A 9,948-nucleotide genomic window follows, 5' to 3' on the forward strand; every position below is an offset into this window, starting at 1 on the left:
CCCACAACTGTAATTCAATTGGACTCACCAGGCTCTTGTTCACAAATCGCTTGAGCTGCACTTTCTTCACAAATTTATGGCATCAGCAGTGTCCAGAGGTTGAATTACAGCTGCAGGTTTGATCAGGGACTGCATTATTCTGCATCTAATCCCTGCATTCTGACAGCAGCGGGGAGGGGGGAGCACTGTTGTTTTACAGGAACTGTGCATTGTTCTTCTGCTTTATGTCAGGGGCTGAATTGCCTTTGGAATCAGGGAACTGTCAGCCCCAAGCTACAAGCAAACAACAAGCTCAGAATGACACGGTGTATAAATAACAAACATGGAGACAGTCAAAAGCCAGCACTCCTTCTCCTGCACTCTCCTAAATTACGGGAATGGTGATTGACCACAGACTGTGCTCTTGCATCATCGGATGCTATCTGAATATATTGATGCTCTCGGAATATATTGATGCTCTCTGAATAATATTGTTGAAATCTGACTCCCAGCTTTTTACCCAAAATGAGGAATGTTGATATTCGGTGGTGGCAGAAAGTCACTTAAACATTGATGAACTATCTCAGCCAGGAGCCGTATCTGTGCAGTCATTCACATACAAGCCTTTCCTCGGGGGCAGCGATCTGCAGCCTGTGGCATTCTTGGCAAAAAGGGGATGTCAGCAGATGTGAAATGGCATGTGCCATTTTCCCCCAAGGGAATATGTCACCCACCAGCTGGCAGCAAGGCCTTCACCCCCTGCAAGGCAAGTTGCCCCCAAACCCAGTGGTACCCACGGCTTAAAGCCAGCACGAAACAGAATCCTTCACTCTGGGAGCTCAGGGGTGACATCCAGGTGGCTGAAGCAGGGACTGGGCTCTTGGTTTGGGATTGATCTTCCTTAGAAGGAGGAAGATCCACGCCCCAAACACATTTAACCTCAGCTTGGCACAGGGGGGAAAAAATGCTGCATCACCTCTGAAAGTTCCTCCTGCTTTAACGTGTCCACATGCCTGTGCTCCAGCAACACAGAGCAGGTCCTGTCTCATTATCCACTGGTCAATTAATTGAGCTTTATTGGTAAATCATTAATGGAAATCACCCAACATGGGGCACCTTCACCACCGTTCTGCTTCTTGTGGCTTCTGCTAATTTTCCTGTCTAGTTCTGCTTGTTTTAATAGCAAAATCTGCCTTATCCTAGTTTTGCACAAATCCAAGGAGGCAAATTACAAGAGACACGGAGCAATTCCTGCTGGATTTAGTGAGGGTTGTGCTTTTTAAAAACTGCTTTGAGAGGAAACCTAATTTCTGCTTGTTTCTTGTTGCAGCCTTGCCTTTTTTACAGGCTTTGTTGTTGGCGAGGCTCTGACAGGAGACAGGGCACGGGAAAAGGCTGCTTTTGGATGACAGCTCGGAGGAGCAGCATTTGGCCACCGGATTGCAGCTTTGCACGGAGCTGTGGAGTCACCTGTTGTCTGCAGTCCCCTGTGGCAGCCTTCTCAGTCACTGGCTCCCAGGTGTGTTCCAACACGTTTCCAGTGTATTTTACTTCTTTCATTTTGCTCATTTTTTATTCCTTTGCAAACTGAAATATGTATTTTTTTCCATTCCTAATTAACTCCCTGCCACCCCGCTTGTGGTAAAACCTGATTTATTTCTCCTCCTCTGCACCGAGAGGACAGGATACTTAATCTCCTCTGGGTGGACGCCGAAACACCGTCTGAATAAAATGCTGATCACTCATCTGGTTAGTTCCTGCCAGCTCTTCTCTGCATTCCTGCCGCCTGGGCTTTGCATCATTCCCTGTCGTTTCTTTTAAATGACAGAGTCCCTTCCTTCTCCATTTTTGGAGACTTAATAATTCCTAAATTAGCTGCTAGTCACATTTAGGCATGCAGGTGAGTGTTTATCCTTTCACGTTATCTGTAAACCCACGAATATTCACAGACTAAAAGGGATTGTTTGGATAAATACTTTGAAAGGGTATTAAGCCAATGGCTACAATTTATTGCACTTCTTGTTCTTTTGGGGCATTTTTTTGCTGAGAAGGACCCACTTTTTGTATTAATGTCCAGAGGAATAAAGAAGGGTGGGATGCCCCCACTCAGGGAGCGATGAATAATCACGTCATAGAAACAAACAAATATAGCAGCCCAGTGAATTAGCATTTTGAAAGGCTCTGTGTTTGATACCCATCTGCAAAGCAAAGAAGGAATATCAGATGTATGTGGATGCATGCAGCCCTGTTTGCGGCAGCGAGCACTCTCAGATGGCAAACACTCGCTGTTAAGTGCCAATGTTTTTGCACATCTTGAAAATATTTGTGTAAAAATGGAACGAGAGAAGATTGCCCATCTGCAGCGTGTAGTGGAAAATGATGTGGGCAGAATGCACAACGTGTGCTAGGTGAAGGAGTTGAGGAATCATGATTTTTCTCCTTCCTGTCGAAGCCTTGAGAGCCCCATTTAGTGCCATCCCTAAAATCACACACTTTTCAGCGCCGCATCCGTTCTGCCTCTCCTTTCAAACTGTCCTGGGCCAAGGAACCTCCTGGGCTGGGAAGCTGGACCTGCCAGCCCCTTCATGGGCACAGGCACCACCACGGACTCCCTGCTCTTTATTCATCCAAAGTTTAGGTGTGAAGAATTATGATGCTGGTAAGAGGGTGACAGGCACCTGCGAGCGTCACCTCAGCAATTCGGGTTAGCAGAGAGCCTTGGAGTAGGACTGTAAAAATTGCATCATTTGTAACCTTTTCAGCACCAGACTTTTTTTTTTCCAAAAAAAAATAGCAACAACCGTGTAACCAACAGCTTTCCTTTGGACATGAAGAGAATAACTAAACAGAACATCTGTTTTCCCTTTAGATGTGGAACTGCAATAGCAAGCCATGCATAAATTTTATTAAGGCTTGCTAATTTCCTACGGGTTTGGGGAGCTACATGTTACCCGTGGAGAAATTTGGCTCTGCATCACCAGATTAAAAGTCATTTTCCAAACAACGCAGAAAAACTGGACATAGCTTGGCAGCAAACACGTTAGGTTCTGTTCTCAGGGACCTCCATTTTCTTTGGTTTTGTTTTTGCACTTTATAGATTTGTGCCTTTTTTTTTTCTTCTTCTCTTAGTGTCACTGATCTTGTTTTCTGATGACTTTTTGTGACACAGACGCCTAAACAAAACACGCGCCTGAATTGACTTCCTGAGTCATTTACTGCCGAGTAAACCTCCAAATCAGAGGTCCAAAGGCTTTTAAGACTTATGTCTGCTTTTCAGTTGTTTCTCAGATGCTTCTGAGATGCTTCTGAGTTCCTGTATCTTCCAAGGACACGTGCTGGAGCCAGCATGTGCCTGTTCTGTCCCTCTGTGCTCTAGGGATATGTCCCCAGATTGACAACTCAAAAGCAAGGGCTGTTGGACTTTGCCCCACTCAGATCCCACAGGCCCCATTTCTGTGTCTTCTGAGGAAACCCCTCTGAGAAAAGCCCCACTTTCTGGTCTCTCCACACCCCCAGCCCAAGGTACCTCTTCCCTTCACGCAGAGAACTCGGAGCCTGCAGGACACTAGGCAGGACGTGGCTGGAATTACACAAATCACGCCTTGTTGCATGAAGTAAGTAGAAAAGTCACAGGCTGGGTTTAAAAATATGCTTGTCTTCTCTCAATAATTAATTGTTTGGGGATTAATATGAGGTTCTGTGTTTTGAAAGTAAACTAATCCACTCGTCGGCTCGTGTGTAATGAAGGAGAACAGGCTACTGTCAAACAGTCTGAAAATAGTGAAAAGTAACTACGTGAAGTGTCACGACTCACATATTTTATGTATATGAGTAATGTATCCTCTGTGGGACAGAAGATGAAAATATCATATGAAAAAGAAAAAAGGGCGTCTGCAAATTTAATAAAATAAGGAGGCATACTTTGCCTTGGCATAATTTGACATTTTTACTGCTCGGTGGCAGCTGGGCTGGGTCACTGCAAAAAAAATCCACGTTTGTGAATTCACAAACATTAGGAATCAAACATTCTGCAGCCTCTGAATTCCCAGAGCAGGCAAAGGGGAAAGAAAATATAATTAAAAATCAGAATACACTGAAATCAAAGAATTATAATTTGAAAGCACTGTTTGGTTATCCATTTCTCTTCCAGTCTTACCATTACATGGCTGCTTGTGGTTCTCTAGATCTTTGTCTGCTCCTAGTTTTTAATGTCTTGATGTCAATAGTTAGAAGCTCAACGAGATTAGGCAATTCTGGATCAAAAGAATGGATGTGTATCCCAAAGAACTGTGTATTAACGCAATGTTAAAAGGGAAAAGGTCAATACTGAGATACCAATTCACTAGTAAGTGGGTTTTTTCTTGAGAGGCCTAACTACTTCAGTTTTCTTTGGCTTCATGGGAGCTAAGATTGCAAGCACTTCAAAGAATTAGGATCTCTGAGAAAGAGCATATTACAGTAGGGGTCATAAAGTCTTGCGGAAAACATCCAGCCAAGGTCTCAACACCTATAGTGAAAAAATAATATATTAGTACTGGAAGTTTCCCATATACTTAATGATGTTCATAGAAAATAGTTGATCTATTTGAACTGTTCTTGTTCCTTTCCTCCACGGGAGAACATTATTCAGTTTGTCTCCCTCCCCTTTTTGTTCTGCCGTGGGGAGTGTGCAGAGAAGGGCACTGAACAAGCCGTATAAAACCTCTGAGAATGCAATAAGCAGAATATGGTTCTTTTAACATGACAAAACTACCAGCTTAGGTAAGGGCTTCAAGTGCCTATAAACTCCAGCACCTCCTCAGGCAAAGAGAGTCACAGTCTCAACAACGGAGAAGAAGCAAAAGGGATTTAGATCATAAATCTTCTTCAGATCTACAAGCTCTGCGATCTGAATGCACAACAAGCAATTCAAGGGCCCCAACATCTTTAAATAAGTCAGAGGAAGGCAGGAGTGCTTCTGCCCTGTGGTAACAGCAGTTCGATATTTTGACTCAGTTTGCTCATCTAGTGCTGTGGTCAGAAAGGAGAAGGTGGATGATTTATCAACTCAGGTGATTCCATTAGCGCATGCTTTTTCTTGCTGTTGTCTTAAGATTGCCAGGTTCTTGCTTAAACTCTGAAGTTTAAATTACATCAGCACTAGCTCTGATAGTGCTGCACAGCAGTGGGCATGTCCCCCTTTGTTAATTTGCTCCCCGGTTTCACTGAATAAAATATTCTTCCTGGCAGGGACGGTGCCTGGCAGCGCTCAGGAACACAACGGCCATGTCCCAGCTATGGGCAAACCTACAGGGTCCCTCAGCTGGTGGTGGCACCTCCTTCACGCTCTGCCTCCTCCATTGATGCCTTCTCTCCTCCTCTTTAGGAGGAGAGAATACAGGCTTTAAACTACAGGTGACAGTGACCTGGGTAAAGAATGGACCATCATCCAGGTGGGGACCTGGGAAGACTTTGAGATTAATCAACTGCAAGCTTCAAGACACTGAAATGACAAGTCTGCATCCTTCCACGGGCTAATCCCATACATCCATGTAGAACCCATGTAAATCCATACATCCTCTCCATGCTTGACCCAGGCAGAAAGAAGTGGGGCTTGAAAGAGATAGAAAGAACCAAGGGGAGGCACCTCAGCCCTCTCCATTTCACAGACTTTGTGCCAGCATTCATCAGTGAGGCCACGTCCTCCTCTGGCCTATGTGAGCAGAAAATGGGACCTACTGACTGGACCTCTCTATCAGTGCTTTTTCCACAACTTCTTCCTCATTTACTGCATTTTCGGCTGCCCAGATGTGACTCCCATCTGCAACAAGGTCTTTATGTACAAGCAGCCCACTAGCCATAGAGCTTTTCAGCTTTAATATTCTGCCATCTTTTTTCAGGGCCAGGGTCTCAGAAGTTCATGCTCCAGCCTCCCCACCATGAGCTCCCTGTCTTTCTACTCATAATTCAGTTCCTTTGTAGCCAAGAAGGCAAATGGAAATAACGTGGCCCTCACTGCTTCTTTGTACTCTCCAGTCCTCTATTTCCTTCCCCTGTCTCTATATCTATGGGAGATGAAGGAAGGAGAAATGGCAGCAGCTGTACAAGTGTTTCTTCACATCAACAGAAAGAGAACAGCAGTTACAGAATAGGAAAGCCGAGTAGAAATAGAAAATAGATAAAGCTGGAAAACTGAGAAAGTAAAAGAAGGAATAGAAAAATGAAGCCATTAATTTTGTTTTCTTTTGTATCAATAGAAATTGTTTTACTTCCAGTCTTAAGCCCAAAGACAGGAGATGAACTGGAAATCCTGAAGCATGGAACTGGGCAGATAATAAGGAAACAGAGAAAGGGAGGCGTTGAGACCGAGCACGAGCCTCCCTTTTAAAGCTCTTACTGGGGTGCTTACACCTATTGCTTGTGCTCATAACAAAACATCTGCAGAAACATCAATAGGGATTGTCACGTGCATTCGTGAGGTTCTGCCCAGTCCCTCAGCAGAGCAACAGAAGGAGCAGTGCTGCAGAGCCCCCGCAGTAAACAAAATTCTGTTTTGTCCTGGATTTAGAACAGCGTCTGAATGATTAGATGAGGAACAACAGAGCTGCGGGGGAGAGAGGGAGGGGTGGACCTTTTCCTTTTGACAATTAGATGTGAGCTGTTGAAAGCTGCTTTCATGGATGAATGCATAGAGAACTAAGGACGTCTGGCGACTGATTTGTTTGATTAGTTTATTGTATACTAAAATTTCACTCTCACTTAGGAAGCAGGCCTGTCGCAGGAGTTGGACTTCACAGTTGTTTGAATTCTCTGCCAAAACCCCTCAGAACCGCAGAAGTCTGAAGAGGACCTCAAGTAGGGCACAGACAAAGCCAGCGAGGCAGGAGTAACGGAGCTAATCAAAAAGTATCAATCTGGGCACTTCACAGTTTCATGGGGTCTGATTTGCAGGCAGCTTAGCATCTGTGTATTCCAGCAGGTCCTGAGTGCTCAGCTGTTGTGAAAATCAGGTCTAGAGAGTAGGGGGGTTCCGAGGTTGAGTTGTCTCCATCCTGCTGGTCTGACTGGCTTCTGGTGGGGCAATGATGACATCCAGTGGGGAAACTCCTGAATTACCGCAGTATTTTATACGTGGAATGAGCTGGTGCTGCTGCATCTGAAACTACAGTCAAAGGGTAAGATCCTGGAAAAAAAAAAATAACTTTCTCAAGGCTCTGTGTTATGATGAATGGCTCATCACTAAGAGTCTAAGAGCCTAAGAAGCCAGGAGGAGAGCAGCACAAGGTGTTTTTAAGTGTCTCTTCTTGCTAAGGGGAAAAAGATTTACTCCTTGGGGAAGCATTGGCAACAGCAACTCACTATGATTAATATTCACACTGGATTCTCGCTTCATTAAAGGCTTTGTTTAATTGTTTTTGGTTTTGTTCTAAATCTGTGACTCCCTCAACTTTTGGGGCATCTTAGGGCTTCTTAACATCCTTAACTTTCTATGAAATGTGTCATTTTAGTCGTTTGCCTCAGCGCTCTTTATTTGTGTCACTTGCCCCAGTGTTTGGTACAGGCCTGGGGCAGGGCAAGTTATCTGAAGCTTAAACTGGATTAGATGTTTATGGCATTAATTGGAAGCACCAACAAAAGAAGTGATACAGAAAGGACCATATAATCTAATAGAACTGAGGATGTGCCCGCCTTTTATAATTTCATTTTGCAGCCAGATCTGGGATCCCAGCCACTGCTAGGTGATCACATACCAGCTGCTTCCGAAAAATGTTCTTTTTTTTCCTCCAGTACGTAATCAAGAGACCAAGGGGATTTTCCTTCAGACGTGTACTTTGGTACTTTAATCCCCGCGTCATCATCAGCCCAGCACTAGATTGCTTCAATATGCTTTACAAGCAATTACACCCAACATCAATCAAGAAATTAAATTCTTCACAGAGCGCTGCAGTGTGCTGTGGCTGAGGATAGAAGCTCTGTGCCACTTCCCAGGCCCAGGCTGGACCCCAGCCCCTGCCAGGACGGGCTGAGGCCACTCAGTAGCAGCTCCCCAGGGCAGCCAGGCCTCAGGCTGTGGCCTGAGGAGACAGATCCCTATCTGGTCTTAAAAACAGCCTTAATAAGGCACTACAGGTGCTGAAGTGCCCTGACTGCATTTACTTTTTTGATTCTGCCAGTGATGACACATTTACCATAGAATCATAAGATGGTTTGGGTCAGAAGGGGCCTTAAAGCTCCAGCCCCTGCCAGGACGGGCTGAGGCCACTCAGTAGCAGCTCCCCAGGGCAGCCAGGCCTCAGGCTGTGGCCTGAGGAGACAGATCCCTATCTGGTCTTAAAAACAGCCTTAATAAGGCACTACAGGTGCTGAAGTGCCCTGACTGCATTTACTTTTTTGATTCTGCCAGTGATGACACATTTACCATAGAATCATAAGATGGTTTGGGTCAGAAGGGGCCTTAAAGCTCCTCTTGTTCCATCCCCCTGCCCTGAGCAGGGACACCTCCTACCAGAGGTTGCTCATAGCCCTGTCCAACCTGGCCTTGAACCCCCCCAGGGATGGGGCAGCCACAGCTTCTCTGGGCAACCTGGGCCAGTGTCTCAACACCCTCAGAGTGAAAAATGTCTTCCTGATATCTAAACTCAATCTCCCCTCTTCCAGTTTGAAGCCACTAGCCCTCATCCTATCACCACATACCCTTATATAAAGTTCCTCTCCAGCTTTCTTGTAGGGCCCCTTCAGATAATGGAAGGGGCTCTAAAGTCTCCCCAAAGCCTTCTGTTCTTCAGGCTGAAACCCCCCCAAACTCTCTCAGCCCCCTCTCACAGCAGAGGGGCTCCAGCCCTTGGAGCATCTCCATGGGCTCCTCCGGACCCGCTCCAACAGGTCCATGTCCTTCTGATGCTGGTGACCCCAGAGCTGGAGGCAGCGCTGCAGGGGGATCTCAGCAGAGCGGAGCAGAATCCCCCCCTGTCCTTGCTGGCCACGCTGCTGGGGATGCAGCCGGAGCAGAATCCCCCCCCGGCCCTGCTGGCCACGCTGCTGGGGATGCAGCCCAGGACGGGGGGCTCTTTCTGTGCTGCCAGCACACGTTGCCGGCTCGTGTGGAGCTTCTCACCCACCCACACCCCCGTCCTTCTCCTCAGGGCTGCTCCCAGTCCGTTCTCCGCCCAGCCTGGCTTTGTGCTGGGGATTGCCCCCACCGAGGTGCAGGCCCTCGCACTGGGCCTGGCTGACTCTCATGAGGCCGGTACAGGCCCACGTCTGCGGCATGTCCGGGTTCCTCTGGAGGACCCCCCTCCACCGCGCCATTTATGTCACTGCGCGACTTTTGCAACTTGACGGCCGTCCTTCTGCGGTGCGGAATCACCCCCGATCTTTGGGTCTTTTCCCCCGGCTCCTCACTAACTCCGTTACCGCCGACGGGCCCGTTACCGCCAGCCCCGGCCGGGCCCCGCCGCCTCACACCCCACCTCACGTGACGTCACGCCCCGCGCGCCGGACCACCTTCTCCCACAGCGAGGCGCAGGCCCCGCCCCCCTCGCCTCTGATTGGTGCATCCCCCGCCTCCCGCGGGGAAGCTCCGCCTCCGTCCCCGCCCCCGCGCTGTCCCTCACGGCACCGCCTCGCCTTGAGCCCGGCCGCCCTCTTAGCCCCGCCCTACCGGCGGCTTTCTCCAATTGGAAGAGGGAGGCGTTGACCGACACTCGTGCCGCCCAATGGAACGCGGCGCTAACGAGGCGGGGGGGCGGGGCAGGCACCTCCCTCCGCAGGCGGCGGCGCTCCCTGACTGAAGGGGCCGGGGGCTCCGCCGTCCCCCCGCGCCTCAGCGGTACCGGAGGCGGCCGCCGGCTGAACCGGGGCCGAGGGGCTCGGGGGTGCCTTCTCGCCGCTCCCCGACCCCGCGGCACCCCCTCGCCGCTCGGAGCGGGGCGGCGGTGCCCCCTCCCCGGGCCGGGCCTACGGGCCGCGCCCCGCCGCCGCCGCTACCCC

The sequence above is a fragment of the Calidris pugnax genome, unplaced genomic scaffold, assembly GCF_001431845.1.
Source record: "Calidris pugnax isolate Ruff unplaced genomic scaffold, ASM143184v1 scaffold123, whole genome shotgun sequence".
In the NCBI taxonomy this organism is placed as follows: domain Eukaryota; kingdom Metazoa; phylum Chordata; class Aves; order Charadriiformes; family Scolopacidae; genus Calidris; species Calidris pugnax.